This window comes from Coffea arabica, chromosome 10c, assembly GCF_036785885.1.
Source record: "Coffea arabica cultivar ET-39 chromosome 10c, Coffea Arabica ET-39 HiFi, whole genome shotgun sequence".
Lineage (NCBI taxonomy): Eukaryota > Viridiplantae > Streptophyta > Magnoliopsida > Gentianales > Rubiaceae > Coffea > Coffea arabica.
The window spans coordinates 35,845,771-35,864,971 of NC_092329.1; the positions used below are offsets into that span (position 1 = coordinate 35,845,771).

Consider the following 19,201-nt stretch of genomic DNA (forward strand, 5'->3'; position numbering starts at 1 on the left):
CGTAGTCGGTGAACTCAACGGTAGCAACCTTCACCTTTTGTTCTTCGCTATAGTCATAACAGTTGAAGACCATCTCGATGCGGCCTTCCCATTCCAAGTAAGATTCAGGGTAACTTTTGCCTTGGAATGTAGGGACTTGGATCTAAAGTCCTTTGATCTCATTCTTGGGTGTATCCCTCCTTTGGTCTCTCGGCCCTTTCCTCATCCTTACTGGCCGAATTTTCATCACTATGTGACCATTTGGTGCCATGGTTACTTCTATTGTACAATCTGGAATGAGAGTCCCTCCAAAATGAGTGTGCAATTCCTCAATTTGTTGCTCACTAATTCATCTGAGCTCATTTTTCATGGTGGTGAACATCAGTGAGTAGTCATTGGTTGGGTGATCTTGCTCCATATCTCATTGTGATCCTGCAAAGGTTAGTGAACAAGAAAAATAATATAAATATAACCTCAAGTCACTCCCTTAGTGTATCACTCACTCTCGTATTTTTTTTTCACTCAAAGCACTCTAATGATCTTACCAAAGTCCCTTTACCTGGTGGATTGGGTAGTGGAGCATGCACAAAGTCCAATAATTGTTACCAACTTGATCCACGAGAGTAATCAAGAGACAAAACACAAATGTAATGCAAAAGGAATGGAATATGACACGATTTTGGAAGGTTCCAAGTGACGGACAGCAATGGAAGAGGCGCTAATGTGAACAAGAAAGAATGGAACCCTAGCTTCCTAAAACGAAGGAGTGTATTCCTAAAATGTAGGAGTGTGTCCAAGTGGAAACAAAAGAGTTATCCAAGCTATCTACTTAGTTTCCTAATTGATTTGGAAAAACAAGTTAGTTTTTGGAAACCTTGTAGAAAACCTTTTCTTGAACAACGTTTATTAGCTTCCAAATTCCTTTCCACGAAGAATTGCAAATCATATTTGATGTGTGTATGGATCAGGGCCCACGCAATGACCCAGTCCGAGTTCCATTGGGCCCAGTAATACGTGCACGGGCCAAGCTCTTCAAAGAATCCCTCCAAGCCCTCGTTCGAGTTGTCCAAGACCAACATGGAGCCATAGAGATATTGAAGGCTTAGAAAGAGACAATCAAGTAACGTACACCTTGATCCAAGCTCATGAAGAATCAAGTGGGCCTCCATGTGAGACGGCCGAGTAGAGCCTTAGTCCTCAATACTTATTAGGTTGGACTAGTTGCTTAGAAGAACATGGGCCGGCCCATCTTGTCCACCAAGATGGCCGACTGCTCTTCAGGGTTTCTTTAGGGTTTTCTTGTTACCTTTAGCCTATAAATAGGCTAGCTTTGTAAGATTAAACACACAAGTTTTATGAATAAAATTTCCTTTACTTCGATTCATCCTCTAAAAGAGAGTATCGATTCCTTTTACTTGCTTGGCAAGGGTTATTGAGCAATCTTGCGTCTTGTCCACGGTTGTTCATCCGACCTATCCCTTGGAGTAGCCACCTTCATTGGAGTCATCGTTCTACCGCCTACAATCAAGTCGTGTCGTCTGCTTGATCATAGGTCCCGCAATCCAAGCGTAGGACAACCTCGCTAGATCCTTGGGCAAACGTGCTACGTGTCTCAAAACAAGTTGATCAAGGACCGTATCAGTTGGCTTCAGAGCTTTGGTGGAGGTATCTTCCATTATATCCGCAGCTTTGTCTTAGTTATTAGTTAATTCCACTGCCTTGTTACAAAAAAAAAAAAAAATTCGTCTAGTTATATCCTTTGTTGCGTCATTTGTCAAAAAAAAAAAAAGAGAAAATCTGTCCTCAATTTTTGTGTCTTGTTGCGTCAATTCAGTTGTGACTTTGTTGTTCAATTCTGCCCGTATTCTTTGTGTGTTGCCTTCCCAAGTATTCTGACCATGGAGTCTCCTTTCATTGTGCCAAATTTCTGGCCGTTTCGCACCACGTCGTTGCTTCCAAATTCTATATGCAGCTGTGTCACGTGTTTGGAACAAATCTGTCCATGCATGCATCATTTGTTGCCTTAACAACCTGACTGTGTTATGTCCAAAGTCGTGTCTTGTTGCCTACAACCTGCCCGTGTTCAACAAGGAAACAAAGGGAAGTTCTAGTAGCGCGGCTAGGGTTTTCCAAGTTGCGGCTAGGGTTTTTCAATTTGTGGCTAGGGTTTTCTCTTGTCGTCAAATCTGTCCAAAGAGTTTGTGGGTCATCCAAGTTGTTTTAGTTAGTTTTCAAAACTGATTTGTGGTTCAAACTTGTTGGTGTTAAGAATCTTGACGGAAACTACAAGAATCTAGGGTTTCTTGAGTTTCTTGAAATTAATCTTGAAGCCCCTTGATAAGATCTTGGAGTTTTGGGGCTGGTGGTTGTAGTAAAGTTAGAGGCTGACCGGAATCTGGTTTTGAACCTTTCGGCCAGGTGTTGTTGCGTGCTAAGTCAAAAAAAAAAAAACAGAAACGAAACAAAAAGGAAAGAAAGGAGGCCATTCGGTTGGATAAGAGGGCTGAACAAGGAAGAAGAGGACTTCGGTTCTTTATTGCCAAAAACAACTACCATTACATCTTGTTTCTAGACCCAAAAACAGAAAATTACATCAAGGAAAAGAACTCAAAAGTTTTGACCTACCTCTTCTTGAAAATCTTGAACACCTTGAGCCTTGATCACTTGTATCACCCTTTGCGATTCTTGAGGTTCTTGATCATCCTGAGCCTTGAACACTTGCACCTCCCTTTGAATAAAAAGTTTCTTGTACGTTCTTGCATCCATACGGGGCTTTCTCGGTTCAGGAATAAATTTCTTGGGAGCTTCTTGAGCAAGCCGTTTGGGGGACCCTTGAGTGACATTACTGACGTTATCTTGGGAAGCCATTGCCTTGGAACAAGAACCAAAACTGTCTTGAAGGGGGGAGGGCCGAATTGCTTGTTTCTTGGGAGTAGAGAGAGCCAAATTTTTGGGGGTAAGGTACGGCTACCTAAGAGGGTTTTTATAGGAAGATTAGCCGACTTGTGGAAGGGTTTAAGAAGGTGAAATTTCTGGAAATTGTCGGCTAAAGGGGGGAAAAGAAACCAACCTGTTTTGGAGAAGAGTTTGGGCACTTCTAAAGGTTGTACAAGAGAGGGTTTCTAAGAAGTTTTCCAAAACCAACTTGTTTTTCCAAATTAGTTTAGGAGACTAAACACTTGGATAACTCTTGGACACTTTCCTATATTTTCTCATCCACTTTAGGAAAGTCTCCTACATTCTCTCAACCATTCTTGAACACTTCCCTATATTTTCTCATCCACTTTAGGAAAGTCTCCCACATTCTCTCATCCATTATAGGAAACTCTTCTATATTCTCTCATCCACCTTAGGAAACCACCCCTACACTTTAGAAAAGCTAGGGTTTTCTTTCTTCATGTTCACACTGTCGCCTAATACCTTGCTGTCCGCCACCATAAGTCTTCCAAATCTACCCTTTCTACGACATCTCCACGCCAATTTTGTGACTCATCTCGTGGTTACTCTTATGGGAAAAGTTGGTGGCAAATTGTTGGATTTGAGCGACATTTCTCAACTACCTACTCCAACAGGTAAAGACGTTGGTAAGTCCCTTAAGAGTGCTTACGAGTGACACACGAGAGCGAGTGATACACTAAGGATGTGAAGTGAGGATATACTTGCACTTTTCTTTGTCTTGTTACTAATCTCCGCAGGTCATCAAGAGATACATGGAGCAACAACAACCCACCATCGACTACTCATTGATGTTCACCGCAATGAAAAATGAGCTTAGGCGAATTAGTGAGCAACAAATGGAGGACTTGCACACTCGTTTTGACGAGTTATCCAAGAGTCTTACACGAGGTTCTCGTTCGAGATCCCACAACCGGAGTAACCATGGCACCAAAGAGGTGAATAGCGAAGACTACTCCGCTAGTGAGGATGAGGAGTGACCCGAGAAGCCTAGAAGGGACACACCTAAAAACGAACTAAAGGGGCTTAAAATTCAAGTGTCCGCATTCAAAGGCAAAAGTGACCCTGAACCTTACTTAGAGTGGGAAGGCCGCATCGAGATGGTCTTCGACTGCTACGATTACAGCGAGGAACAAAAGGTCAAAGTTTCCACCGTTGAGTTCATCGACTACGCCCTAGTTTGGTAGGACCAAGTGAGGACCCATAGGAGAAGAATGGGGGAACCGCGAGTCCGAACTTGGCGAGAGCTCAAGGCATTGATGCGTAAGCGCTTCGTTCCAAGCTACTACAACCGAAATCTCCACTCCAAATTGCAAACCCTCACTCAAGGCAACATGAGTGTGGAGGACTATTACAAGGAGATCGAGATGGCCATGATGAGGGCGAACCTTCAAGAAGATAGTGAAGCAACCATGGCTAGGTTTCTTCGAGATCTCAACCCCGACCTTCAAGAAGCCTTGGAGCTCCAACACTATGTGGACATGTATGACCTTCTTGAACTCGCTATCAAGGCCGAGAGGGGAAAGAAACTAAGGCGAGGAGCCCGTACCTTCCATCTTCGAACTCGACCTCATGGAAGGGCAACCAACCACAGAGGGTGAACCATGAAACTGGATATACGACCACACCAACCTCCTCAAGCCGAATTCAAGGTAATGTTTCTAATCAGAATTCCAATTCTACCCCTAACAAAGTTACCGATGCATCCAGGTCTACTTCGAAGGCACCACATGAGACTCCTAAGACTAGGAGTAGTGATACGAACGTCGCCAACCTTGTGACGAAACCCGTAAAAGATTAGCTTCAGGATCGACAAGAGGACACCAAGTTTGAAGCGGATGACCTCAACCCGTTAAGCACGTGGTTAACGAACCTTGGTATAATGGTAGAAGACGCCACAACCTAGTGCGATTCTAGATTGATAAGTCACGAATACCTAGAGAAATTCTAAGGTATTCAAGAAGCCTTGGAGAAACCAAGAAAACTCTCAAAATCTGATTTATTGATTGAATGCCTAAACCATTGGAAGTGTGGGCTATTTATAGCCTTACATAGAGATGAACAACTAAATGTGGAACTAGTCTAGAGTTGTGGTCTTGACTAAGACTAACAATTGTAGGCTTGACCAAACCTTATGAGGTCATCCCTTAGGTAAACAACCTTATGAGGTCATTGCTTAGGTAAATAACCTTATGAGATCATCGCTTAGGTAAATAAAGCAAGGCTATGGACCATTAAGCCCTTATTACAATGACTTAACTAAAACAGCAAATGTGACTAGAGAAGGGTCACACATGGTTCTCTTTGGCGTGCACTACATGGATGACTTTCATTCCTTCATGCTCAAGCCCCTCAATGACCTTGGGGACAATTTCTTGGCCTTGTATCTCATGAACAAGTCCTTGGAGTTCCTTCCTCATCTTGTTAGCTCGTGCTCGAGTTACGGGTCCTAGGGGAACTCGAATAGTTCGCACTGGTGTCTCTTGGTTCGTATCATCCCCCTCCTCTTCAAAAGGATTTGTCCTCAAATCAGCTTCATCGTCTGCAAGAAAAGGAGATAGATCAGAGACATTGAATGTAGCGCTCACATTGTACTCACCGGGTAGGTCCAGTTTGTAAGCATTGTCATTGATGCGCTTGATGACTTGGAACGGCCCATCTCCTCGGGGAAGTAATTTATTGCGCCTTTGGACTGGGAACCTTTCCTTGCGTAGATGTAACCATACCCAGTCACCAGGTTCAAACACAACGCGTTGGCGTCCCTTGTTAACCCGTTGAGCAACTTGGTCCATCCTTCGCTCAATGTTTAGGCGTACCTGCTCGTGTAATTTCTTGACAAAATCTGCTCGTTTAGCACCATCCATGTTAATGTGCTTAGAAGAAGGTAAAGGTGATAAGTCTAGTGGTGTTAAAGGATTAAAACCATAGACTATTTCAAATGGTGAAAAATGAGTAGAACTATGCACCGTGCGATTGTATGCAAACTCAACATGGGGTAAACACTCTTCCCAGGTTCTAATGTTTTTTCTAATGATGGCACGCAAGAGTGTAGATAGTGTACGATTGACAACCTCAGTTTGGCCATCAGTTTGTGGGTGACTAGTAGTAGAAAATAGCAATTTGGTACCCAATTTTCCCCACAAAGTTTTCCAAAAGTAACTCAAAAATTTGACATCCCTATCAGAGACAATTGTCCTAGGCATGCCATGCAATCTAATGATTTCTTTGAAAAACAAATCAGCAATGTGCGATGCATCATCTGTTTTGTGACATGGTATAAAATGTGCCATTTTTGAAGATCTGTCAACAATAACAAAGATGCTATCATTTCCCCTCTTTGACCTAGGCAACCCTAAAACAAAATCCATGGAAATGTCGGTCCAAGGTTCCTTAGGTACAGGTAAAGGACTATAAAGGCCATAAGGGTTGAAGTTTAGACTTAGCTTTGTGGCAAGTAATGCATTTAGCCACCATTCGCTCCACATCTCGTTTCATCCTTGGCCAATGGAAGTGCTCTTGAAGGATAGCTAAGGTTTTAGCTACGCCAAAGTGTCCCATCAGGCCACCTCCGTGTGCTTCCCTAACAAGTAAAGAGCGAATAGAGCAGTTAGGTATACATAGTCGATTGAGGTAGAAAAGAAATCCATCAAGGATGTAGAATTTACCTTGAGTTGCTGAACCACAAGAGTCATAAATACCTGAGAAATCTGGGTCATTGGTGTATAACTCTTTGACTAATTCAAATCCTAACAACCTTGCATCAAGTTGAGTGAGCAAAGAGTACCGACGTGATAATGCATCAGCAACAACATTAGTTTTCCCCACTTTGTACTTAATCACATAAGGGAAGGTTTCAATAAATGCAATCCACCTAACATGACGCTTATTCAACTTGTGTTGTGACTTAATGTGCTTAAGCGACTCATGGTCAGTGTGTATGACAAATTCCCTTGGTCTCAAGTAATGTTGCCAAGTTTCTAAAGCACGGATTAAGGAGTACAACTCCTTATCATAAGTGGAATAGTTCAAAGCTGCCCCATTGAGTTTTTCACTAAAGTATGCAATTGGTTTGCCCTCTTGCATTAGGACAGCTCCAATACCCACCCCAGATGCATCACACTCTATTTCAAACATCTTGTCAAAGCATGGTAATGCAAGTAGTGGTGCATGTGTGAGTTGATGTTTAAGCATTTGGAAAGCACGTACTTGAGCATCTCTCCACACAAATGGCTCATTTTTCTTAATTACAGCAGTTAGAGGTGCAGCAATGGTACTAAAATCTTTAACAAATCGTCTATAAAAACTAGCAAGACCATGGAAGCTACGTACCTCACCCACCGTGCTTGGAGTAGGCCATTCTTGAATTACTTTAACCTTCTCCTCGTCCACTTTGATTCCCTGTTTACTCACAACAAAGCCTAGGAAGACAAGTTGATCAGTACAAAAGGAGCACTTCTTAAGGTTAGCATAGAGCTTTTCCCTTCGAAGTACATCAAGAACAAGCTTCACATGTTCAACATGCTCATCTAAGCTCCTACTATAAATCAGGATATCGTCAAAATATACAACTACAAATTTTCCAAGGAATGGACGAAGTACGTGGTTCATCAACCTCATGAACGTCCTAGGTGCATTAGTTAGTCCAAATGGCATAACTAACCACTCGTACAAGCCATGTTTGGTTTTAAAGGCCGTTTTCCATTCATCCCCCTCTTTCATCCTAATTTGATGATAACCGCTTTTTAGATCAATTTTAGTGAAAATCACAGCACCATATAGCTCATCTAACATATCATCAAGTCTAGGAATAGGGTGACGATATTTTACCGTTATTGCATTAACGGCCCTACAGTCAGTGCACATTCGCCAACTTCCATCCTTTTTAGGCACCAAGATGACGGGAACCGCACATGGGCTCAAGCTTTCTCGTGCCCATCCCTTTGTTAGAAGCTCTTCGATTTGGCGTTGGAGCTCCTTTGTCTCATCTGGACCCATTTTGTAGGCTGGTCTGTTAGGAAGTGGGGCACCTGGAACCAAGTCAATTTGATGCTCAATTCCCCTTATTGGTGGTAGTCCATTTGGAATCTCATCGGGAAAGACATCCTCATAATCCTGCAAAAGAGAGACAATACTAGATGGTAGAGTGTTAGTAAGATCACTTGTAACAACCAACACCTCTTTGCACAAAAGTACAAAGATGGGTGTATTAACACTCAAAGCTTTTCTTACTACATTGGCTTTTATCAATAGACTTTGCCTTTTCTCTCTCTTTTCAATTTTGGCCGGCTCACTATATGTCTTTTTCCTCTCAATTTTCTCGGCCTTATCATTTCCTGTTGAGCTCTCGATTTTTTCTATTTTTTTCTTCTCATTCTCAAGCTCGCTCTCCTTGTTCAGGCTTTCTTGATCTTCACGAACTTGGATAGGAGTGAGTGGCACAAGCACAATCCTCTTCTCGCCTTGCTTGAAGGAGTATTTATTGGTAATGCCATCGAATGTAACTCCCTTGTCGAATTGTCATGGTCTCCCCAATAGTATGTGACATGCTTGCATAGGGACCACGTCGCATAACACCACGTCCTCATACTTTCCAATTCGGAAAGGTACTTGGACTTGCTTGGTCACACGAACATCCCCACTATCATTCAACCATTGCAAACGATAAGGTGTTGGATGTCGTAGAGTGGGTAGTGCTAGTTTCTCCACCATCAAGGCACTAGCGACGTTAGCACAACTACCTCCATCTATGATCAAACTACATACCTTGCCTTTGATATAGCAACGGGTGTAGAAAATGTTCTCCCTTTGTGCATGGTCGGCAGCTTTCACTTGGGTTGCTAAGGCTCGTCTGACAACGAGTCCAACTCGTTCATCGACGGGTAATGCTTCCTCTTCTTCCTCTTCTTCCTCAAGGGATGGCAACTCCTCCTTCTCATCCTCATCATCGGTGAAAAACTCACCATTGGGTAAGATGATCATAGTGCGTTGGTTCGGGCATTGGCTAGCAATATGCCCTCGGCCTTGGCATTTGAAGCATCTAGTATCTCGATTTCGCCCCATGCTCGACTCAATGGCAGTCTTTGGTGTTGCCGTAGACTCCCACTTAGTCATATCCGGCCTTGGTCTTGAAGGGATGGAATTACTCGGCCCTTTATCCTCTTTCTTTGGTGGTGTAGTTCGGAGATAAGAGGGTGAAAAGTTGGAGTAACTCCGAGTCGAACCCCTCCTCTTAATCCTCCTTTCAATCTTGATGGCCTTTTCCACCAAATCCCCAAGTTCCACATAGTGGTGTAACTCTACTTGGTCAGCGATTTCGGGCCTTAGTCCGTTCAAGAAGCGTGCCATTGTTGCTTCTCGATCCTCCATGATGTCTGCCCGTAGCATGAGTATTTCCATTTCTTTGTGATAGTCCTCGACACTTCGTGCTCCTTGGTTGAGGCTTTGAAGCTTTTGGTACAAGTCACGGTAGTAGTGACTAGGTACGAAACGCTTCCTCATTAGTCGTCTTAGCTCTGTCCAAGTTTGTATGGTAGGTTCACGACTCCTCCTTCGACTAGTGGAGAGTTGATCCCACCACACAACGGCGTAGTCGGTGAATTCGACCACGGCCAACTTGACCTTTTGCTCTTCCGAGTAAGTATTGCAGTCGAAAACAAGTTCAATCCGCTTCTCCCACTCTAAGTAGGCATCAGGGTCTGATCGTCCTTGGAAAGGCGGAATTTTCATCTTTATGCCCGGAATGTGGTCATTTGAAGGCCTAGCATCACGCTTGGACCTACTTTGCTTATGCTCATAGTTGTTGTCTGAGTTAGAGTCGCTAGACTCATGTGCATAAGCCTTTCCACGGCTGCCTTTGGAGCTTCCATGAGACAACTCTAAGCTGTCAATGCGTTGGTGCATCAGTTCAAGTTTTTGGTCCATCATGCGTCCCAATTCGCCTTTGATTGCTTCTGTGAAAAGTTTAAGATCAAAAGCTTGGGAGCTTGCTCCCCCCTCGTTAGCCATGGTAGGGTAAAAAAAAATAATAATGGAAAGAAGCAAAGTTTATCTCGCACACTTCCTCACGTGTTTACTCTCGCTCTCGTGTTTGAACACTCTAAGAACTCACCAAGGTATTTTCAAGGCTCCTCGGTCAACTCCTCGAAGAAGTTAGAACTCCTTCTAGTGTGGATCGACTTACCAACCAGGGTCACAAGATTGTAGCACTTTGAACGAAAAAAGAACAAAAGATGAAGGGACTGACCACGACTCAATGAATGACTCAAAGTTGAATTTTAAGGATCCTAGACAAAAACTCTACCCAAAACTGGAATTTTGAGCTGCTGGTTGCTGCATTTCTGGGCAGTGTTTTGGTAGATAAATGGACACTTAGAGGATTCAGAATGACACTTAAAACTAACCTAATGATGCACGAAAATTTCCAGAATTAATGATTGGACAGAAATTCCCCAATGGTTGCAAAGATGGAATCCGAATGGAAGATGAATTTGTGTTGTGGTAGGACTGTTTTGGAAACCCAAGGCTGACTTTTCTTCTTTAATCCTTTGGAAACAAGGATTAGTCTTCCTATTTGCTGGTTCCCATAAATTCTAAGGTCAAGTTCAAGATTGGAACTGATTTGGTTGTTTTTGGGAACAAGGGTGGAAAATTTGACTTGAACAGGTTGGAAAATTTGACTTGAATAGGTTGGGAAATTTGACTTGAATAGGCTGAATATTCTTCTTCTTCCTTTGTTTTTGTTTTCTAATCAGCCAAGAAGAGCCAAATTTCGTGGCTAAAATGTTCTTAGTCAAGAAAGAAGATTGTTGTGGTGAAGACAAGGATTTTGGCAGCTGAAAATTTGCAGCCTTGTTGTTTACCAAGATTTGGTTCCCAAAACCCAGAAACTTCAAGATTCTTTCAAGAATTCAAGATGTTAATTCCCAGAATTCAAGAAACACAAAATTGAAGATGATTTCCTCCCTAAACAATCCAAGATTTCACGATTTGATCAAGACAGATTTTGGTTGGCTTCAAGAATCCCAACTAAAGTTCCAAGAACTTCAAGATTGTGGTTTTAAACAATCAGGAACTTCAAGAAACCCAAGTTTTGGTCAAGACAGATTTCCAGGAATTTTTGTAAGGTTAGCCAGCTATTTTTTTTTTTTTTTTGTATGTAAACAAGAACACAAGGTAATAACTAGATAGGACTCTAAAACCCTTGCTACAAACTGATTTTTTTCGGATGAACAGTAACCTCGAATGATCAAATAGAACAAAAGACTGGAATTGAATGGATATAACAGGATAGAAACAAGACTCAAACAAGGAATCAAGAATAAGACACAAAAAAAAAGGCTGGACCAAACCAGGCTAACCACAGCAATTAACAACAACTAGACACAAGTTTATGTCGTAACAAATCTGGAAAAATAACGCAAGAACACGAAGTAACAAATCTGGAAATTGCGGATAGCAACTTAGAACACGAAAACAGAATTTTCGACAACTTGACTCGAAAAGCAAATAAAAAAAAAGGATATAACGTGATACCTCTTAATTAGCTCTGATTACCAACTGATACGAACGTCGCCAACCTTGTGACGAAACCCGTAAAAGATTAGCTTCAGGATCGACAAGAGGACACCAAGTTTGAAGCGGATGACCTCAACCCGTTAATCACGTGGTTAACGAACCTTGGTATAATGGTAGAAGACGCCACAACCTAGTGCGATTCTAGATTGATAAGTCACGAACACCTAGAGAAATTCTAAGGTATTCAAGAAGCCTTGGAGAAACCAAGAAAACTCTCAAAATCTGATTTATTGATTGAATGCCTAAACCATTGGAAGTGTGGGCTATTTATAGCCTTACATAGAGATGAACAACTAAATGTGGAACTAGTCTAGAGTTGTGGTCTTGACTAAGACTAACAATTAAGACTAGGCTTGACCAAACCTTATGAGGTCATCCCTTAGGTAAACAACCTTATGAGGTCATTGCTTAGGTAAATAACCTTATGAGATCATCGCTTAGGTAAATAAAGCAAGGCTATGGACCATTAAGCCCTTATTACAATGACTTAACTAAAACAGCAAATGTGACTAGAGAAGGGTCACACATGGTTCTCTTTGGCGTGCACTACATGGATGACTTTCATTCCTTCATGCTCAAGCCCCTCAATGACCTTGGGGACAATTTCTTGGCCTTGTATCTCATGAACAAGTCCTTGGAGTTCCTTCCTCATCTTGTTAGCTCGTGCTCGAGTTACGGGTCCTAGGGGAACTCGAATAGTTCGCACTGGTGTCTCTTGGTTCGTATCATCCCCCTCCTCTTCAAAAGGATTTGTCCTCAAATCAGCTTCATCGTCTGCAAGAAAAGGAGATAGATCAGAGACATTGAATGTAGCGCTCACATTGTACTCACCGGGTAGGTCCAGTTTGTAAGCATTGTCATTGATGCGCTTGATGACTTGGAACGGCCCATCTCCTCGGGGAAGTAATTTATTGCGCCTTTGGACTGGGAACCTTTCCTTGCGTAGATGTAACCACACCCAGTCACCAGGTTCAAACACAACGCGTTGGCGTCCCTTGTTAACCCGTTGAGCAACTTGGTCCATCCTTCGCTCAATGTTTAGGCGTACCTGCTCGTGTAATTTCTTGACAAAATCTGCTCGTTTAGCACCATCCATGTTAATGTGCTCAGAAGAAGGTAAAGGTGATAAGTCTAGTGGTGTTAAAGGATTAAAACCATAGACTATTTCAAATGGTGAAAAATGAGTAGAACTATGCACCGTGCGATTGTATGCAAACTCAACATGGGGTAAACACTCTTCCCAGGTTCTAATGTTTTTTCTAATGATGGCACGCAAGAGTGTAGATAGTGTACGATTGACAACCTCAGTTTGGCCATCAGTTTGTGGGTGACTAGTAGTAGAAAATAGCAATTTGGTACCCAATTTTCCCCACAAAGTTTTCCAAAAGTAACTCAAAAATTTGACATCCCTATCAGAGACAATTGTCCTAGGCATGCCATGCAATCTAATGATTTCTTTGAAAAACAAATCAGCAATGTGCGATGCATCATCTGTTTTGTGACATGGTATAAAATGTGCCATTTTTGAAAATCTGTCAACAATAACAAAGATGCTATCATTTCCCCTCTTTGACCTAGGCAACCCTAAAACAAAATCCATGGAAATGTCGGTCCAAGGTTCCTTAGGTACAGGTAAAGGACTATAAAGGCCATAGGGTTGAAGTTTAGACTTAGCTTTGTGGCAAGTAATGCATTTAGCCACCATTCGCTCCACATCTCGTTTCATCCTTGGCCAATGGAAGTGCTCTTGAAGGATAGCTAAGGTTTTAGCTACGCCAAAGTGTCCCATCAAGCCACCTCCGTGTGCTTCCCTAACAAGTAAAGAGCGAATAGAGCAGTTAGGTATACATAGTCGATTGAGGTAGAAAAGAAATCCATCAAGGATGTAGAATTTACCTTGAGTTGCTGAACCACAAGAGTCATAAATACCTGAGAAATCTGGGTCATTGGTGTATAACTCTTTGACTAATTCAAATCCTAACAACCTTGCATCAAGTTGAGTGAGCAAAGAGTACCGACGTGATAATGCATCAGCAACAACATTAGTTTTCCCCACTTTGTACTTAATCACATAAGGGAAGGTTTCAATAAATGCAATCCACCTAACATGACGCTTATTCAACTTGTGTTGTGACTTAATGTGCTTAAGCGACTCATGGTCAGTGTGTATGACAAATTCCCTTGGTCTCAAGTAATGTTGCCAAGTTTCTAAAGCACGGATTAAGGAGTACAACTCCTTATCATAAGTGGAATAGTTCAAAGCTGCCCCATTGAGTTTTTCACTAAAGTATGCAATTGGTTTGCCCTCTTGCATTAGGACAGCTCCAATACCCACCCCAGATGCATCACACTCTATTTCAAACATCTTGTCAAAGCATGGTAATGCAAGTAGTGGTGCATGTGTGAGTTGATGTTTAAGCATTTGGAAAGCACGTACTTGAGCATCTCTCCACACAAATGGCTCATTTTTCTTAATTACAGCAGTTAGAGGTGCAGCAATGGTACTAAAATCTTTAACAAATCGTCTATAAAAACTAGCAAGACCATGGAAGCTACGTACCTCACCCACCGTGCTTGGAGTAGGCCATTCTCGAATTGCTTTAACCTTCTCCTCGTCCACTTTGATTCCCTGTTTACTCACAACAAAGCCTAGGAAGACAAGTTGATCAGTACAAAAGGAGCACTTCTTAAGGTTAGCATAGAGCTTTTCCCTTCGAAGTACATCAAGAACAAGCTTCACATGTTCAACATGCTCATCTAAGCTCCTACTATAAATCAGGATATCGTCAAAATATACAACTACAAATTTTCCAAGGAATGGACGAAGTACGTGGTTCATCAACCTCATGAACGTACTAGGTGCATTAGTTAGTCCAAATGGCATAACTAACCACTCGTACAAGCCATGTTTGGTTTTAAAGGCCGTTTTCCATTCATCCCCCTCTTTCATCCTAATTTGATGATAACCGCTTTTTAGATCAATTTTAGTGAAAATCACAGCACCATATAGCTCATCTAACATATCATCAAGTCTAGGAATAGGGTGACGATATTTTACCGTTATTGCATTAACGGCCCTACAGTCAGTGCACATTCGCCAACTTCCATCCTTTTTAGGCACCAAGATGACGGGAACCGCACATGGGCTCAAGCTTTCTCGTGCCCATCCCTTTGTTAGAAGCTCTTCGATTTGGCGTTGGAGCTCCTTTGTCTCATCTGGACCCATTTTGTAGGCTGGTCTGTTAGGAAGTGGGGCACCTGGAACCAAGTCAATTTGATGCTCAATTCCCCTTATTGGTGGTAGTCCATTTGGAATCTCATCGGGAAAGACATCCTCATAATCCTGCAAAAGAGAGACAATACTAGATGGTAGAGTGTTAGTAAGATCACTTGTAACAACCAACACCTCTTTGCACAAAAGTACAAAGATGGGTGTATTAACACTCAAAGCTTTTCTTACTACATTGGCTTTTATCAATAGACTTTGCCTTTTCTCTCTCTTTTCAATTTTGGCCGGCTCACTATATGTCTTTTTCCTCTCAATTTTCTCGGCCTTATCATTTCCTGTTGAGCTCTCGATTTTTTCTATTTTTTTCTTCTCATTCTCAAGCTCGCTCTCCTTGTTCAGGCTTTCTTGATCTTCACGAACTTGGATAGGAGTGAGTGGCACAAGCACAATCCTCTTCTCGCCTTGCTTGAAGGAGTATTTATTGGTAATGCCATCGAATGTAACTCCCTTGTCGAATTGTCATGGTCTCCCCAATAGTATGTGACATGCTTGCATAGGGACCACGTCGCATAACACCACGTCCTCATACTTTCCAATTCGGAAAGGTACTTGGACTTGCTTGGTCACACGAACATCCCCACTATCATTCAACCATTGCAAACGATAAGGTGTTGGATGTCGTAGAGTGGGTAGTGCTAGTTTCTCCACCATCAAGGCACTAGCGACGTTAGCACAACTACCTCCATCTATGATCAAACTACATACCTTGCCTTTGATATAGCAACGGGTGTAGAAAATGTTCTCCCTTTGTGCATGGTCGGCAGCTTTCACTTGGGTTGCTAAGGCTCGTCTGACAACGAGTCCAACTCGTTCATCGACGGGTAATGCTTCCTCTTCTTCCTCTTCTTCCTCAAGGGATGGCAACTCCTCCTTCTCATCCTCATCATCGGTGAAAAACTCACCATTGGGTAAGATGATCATAGTGCGTTGGTTCGGGCATTGGCTAGCAATATGCCCTCGGCCTTGGCATTTGAAGCATCTAGTATCTCGATTTCGCCCCATGCTCGACTCAATGGCAGTCTTTGGTGTTGCCGTAGACTCCCACTTAGTCATATCCGGCCTTGGTCTTGAAGGGATGGAATTACTCGGCCCTTTATCCTCTTTCTTTGGTGGTGTAGTTCGGAGATAAGAGGGTGAAAAGTTGGAGTAACTCCGAGTCGAACCCCTCCTCTTAATCCTCCTTTCAATCTTGATGGCCTTTTCCACCAAATCCCCAAGTTCCACATAGTGGTGTAACTCTACTTGGTCAGCGATTTCGGGCCTTAGTCCGTTCAAGAAGCGTGCCATTGTTGCTTCTCGATCCTCCATGATGTCTGCCCGTAGCATGAGTATTTCCATTTCTTTGTGATAGTCCTCGACACTTCGTGCTCCTTGGTTGAGGCTTTGAAGCTTTTGGTACAAGTCACGGTAGTAGTGACTAGGTACGAAACGCTTCCTCATTAGTCGTCTTAGCTCTATCCAAGTTTGTATGGTAGGTTCACGACTCCTCCTTCGACTAGTGGAGAGTTGATCCCACCACACAACGGCGTAGTCGGTGAATTCGACCACGGCCAACTTGACCTTTTGCTCTTCCGAGTAAGTATTGCAGTCGAAAACAAGTTCAATCCGCTTCTCCCACTCTAAGTAGGCATCAGGGTCTGATCGTCCTTGGAAAGGCGGAATTTTCATCTTTATGCCCGGAATGTGGTCATTTGAAGGCCTAGCATCACGCTTGGACCTACTTTGCTTATGCTCATAGTTGTTGTCTGAGTTAGAGTCGCTAGACTCATGTGCATAAGCCTTTCCACGGCTGCCTTTGGAGCTTCCATGAGACAACTCTAAGCTGTCAATGCGTTGGTGCATCAGTTCAAGTTTTTGGTCCATCATGCGTCCCAATTCGCCTTTGATTGCTTCTGTGAAAAGTTTAAGATCAAAAGCTTGGGAGCTTGCTCCCCCCTCGTTAGCCATGGTAGGGTAAAAAAAAATAATAATGGAAAGAAGCAAAGTTTATCTCGCACACTTCCTCACGTGTTTACTCTCGCTCTCGTGTTTGAACACTCTAAGAACTCACCAAGGTATTTTCAAGGCTCCTCGGTCAACTCCTCGAAGAAGTTAGAACTCCTTCTAGTGTGGATCGACTTACCAACCAGGGTCACAAGATTGTAGCACTTTGAACGAAAAAAGAACAAAAGATGAAGGGACTGACCACGACTCAATGAATGACTCAAAGTTGAATTTTAAGGATCCTAGACAAAAACTCTACCCAAAACTGGAATTTTGAGCTGCTGGTTGCTGCATTTCTGGGCAGTGTTTTGGTAGATAAATGGACACTTAGAGGATTCAGAATGACACTTAAAACTAACCTAATGATGCACGAAAATTTCCAGAATTAATGATTGGACAGAAATTCCCCAATGGTTGCAAAGATGGAATCCGAATGGAAGATGAATTTGTGTTGTGGTAGGACTGTTTTGGAAACCCAAGGCTGACTTTTCTTCTTTAATCCTTTGGAAACAAGGATTAGTCTTCCTGTTTGCTGGTTCCCATAAATTCTAAGGTCAAGTTCAAGATTGGAACTGATTTGGTTGTTTTTGGGAACAAGGGTGGAAAATTTGACTTGAACAGGTTGGAAATTTTGACTTGAATAGGTTGGGAAATTTGACTTGAATAGGCTGAATATTCTTCTTCTTCCTTTGTTTTTGTTTTCTAATCAGCCAAGAAGAGCCAAATTTCGTGGCTAAAATGTTCTTAGTCAAGAAAGAAGATTGTTGTGGTGAAGACAAGGATTTTGGCAGCTGAAAATTTGCAGCCTTGTTGTTTACCAAGATTTGGTTCCCAAAACCCAGAAACTTCAAGATTCTTTCAAGAATTCAAGATGTTAATTCCCAGAATTCAAGAAACACAAAATTGAAGATGATTTCCTCCCTAAACAATCCAAGATTTCACGATTTGATCAAGACAGATTTTGGTTGGCTTCAAGAATCCCAACTAAAGTTCCAAGAACTTCAAGATTGTGGTTTTAAACAATCAGGAACTTCAAGAAACCCAAGTTTTGGTCAAGACAGATTTCCAGGAATTTTTGTAAGGTTAGCCAGCTATTTTTTTTTTTTTTTGTATGTAAACAAGAACACAAGGTAATAACTAGATAGGACTCTAAAACCCTTGCTACAAACTGATTTTTTTCGGATGAACAGTAACCTCGAATGATCAAATAGAACAAAAGACTGGAATTGAATGGATATAACAGGATAGAAACAAGACTCAAACAAGGAATCAAGAATAAGACACAAAAAAAAAAGGCTGGACCAAACCAGGCTAACCACAGCAATTAACAACAACTAGACACAAGTTTATGTCGTAACAAATCTGGGAAAATAACGCAAGAACACGAAGTAACAAATCTGGAAATTGTGGATAGCAACTTAGAACACGAAAACAGAATTTTCGACAACTTGACTCGAAAAGCAAATAAAAAAAAAGGATATAACGTGATACCTCTTAATTAGCTCTGATTACCAACTGATACGAACGTCGCCAACCTTGTGACGAAACCCGTAAAAGATTAGCTTCAGGATCGACAAGAGGACACCAAGTTTGAAGCGGATGACCTCAACCCGTTAAGCACGTGGTTAACGAACCTTGGTATAATGGTAGAAGACGCCACAACCTAGTGCGATTCTAGATTGATAAGTCACGAATACCTAGAGAAATTCTAAGGTATTCAAGAAGCCTTGGAGAAACCAAGAAAACTCTCAAAATCTGATTTATTGATTGAATGCCTAAACCATTGGAAGTGTGGGCTATTTATAGCCTTACATAGAGATGAACAACTAAATGTGGAACTAGTCTAGAGTTGTGGTCTTGACTAAGACTAACAATTGTAGGCTTGACCAAACCTTATGAGGTCATCCCTTAGGTAAACAACCTTATGAGGTCATTGCTTAGGTAAATAACCTTATGAGATCATCGCTTAGGTAAATAAAGCAAGGCTATGGACCATTAAGCCCTTATTACAATGACTTAACTAAAACAGCAAATGTGACTAGAGAAGGGTCACACATGGTTCTCTTTGGCGTGCACTACATGGATGACTTTCATTCCTTCATGCTCAAGCCCCTCAATGACCTTGGGGACAATTTCTTGGCCTTGTATCTCATGAACAAGTCCTTGGAGTTCCTTCCTCATCTTGTTAGCTCGTGCTCGAGTTACGGGTCCTAGGGGAACTCGAATAGTTCGCACTGGTGTCTCTTGGTTCGTATCAAGTAGGGACATCAAATGCTTTAAATGCCAAGGGTTTGGACATATCCAGTCTCAATGTCCAAACCAACGGGTCATGCTAATCACTCACACTGGCGAGATCGTGCTCGATGATGACGACTGTATGGAGATACCCGACTTGACCAAAGGTGACTACCTGGATGAAGG

General features: G+C 42.2%; 1 pseudogene; it reads right to left on the minus strand.

Moving 5' to 3' along the window:
- Nucleotides 1-360: 360 nt before the first annotated feature.
- LOC140015909 (uncharacterized) overlaps nucleotides 361-19,201 on the minus strand; it is a 36,152-nt pseudogene continuing 17,311 nt past the window's right edge.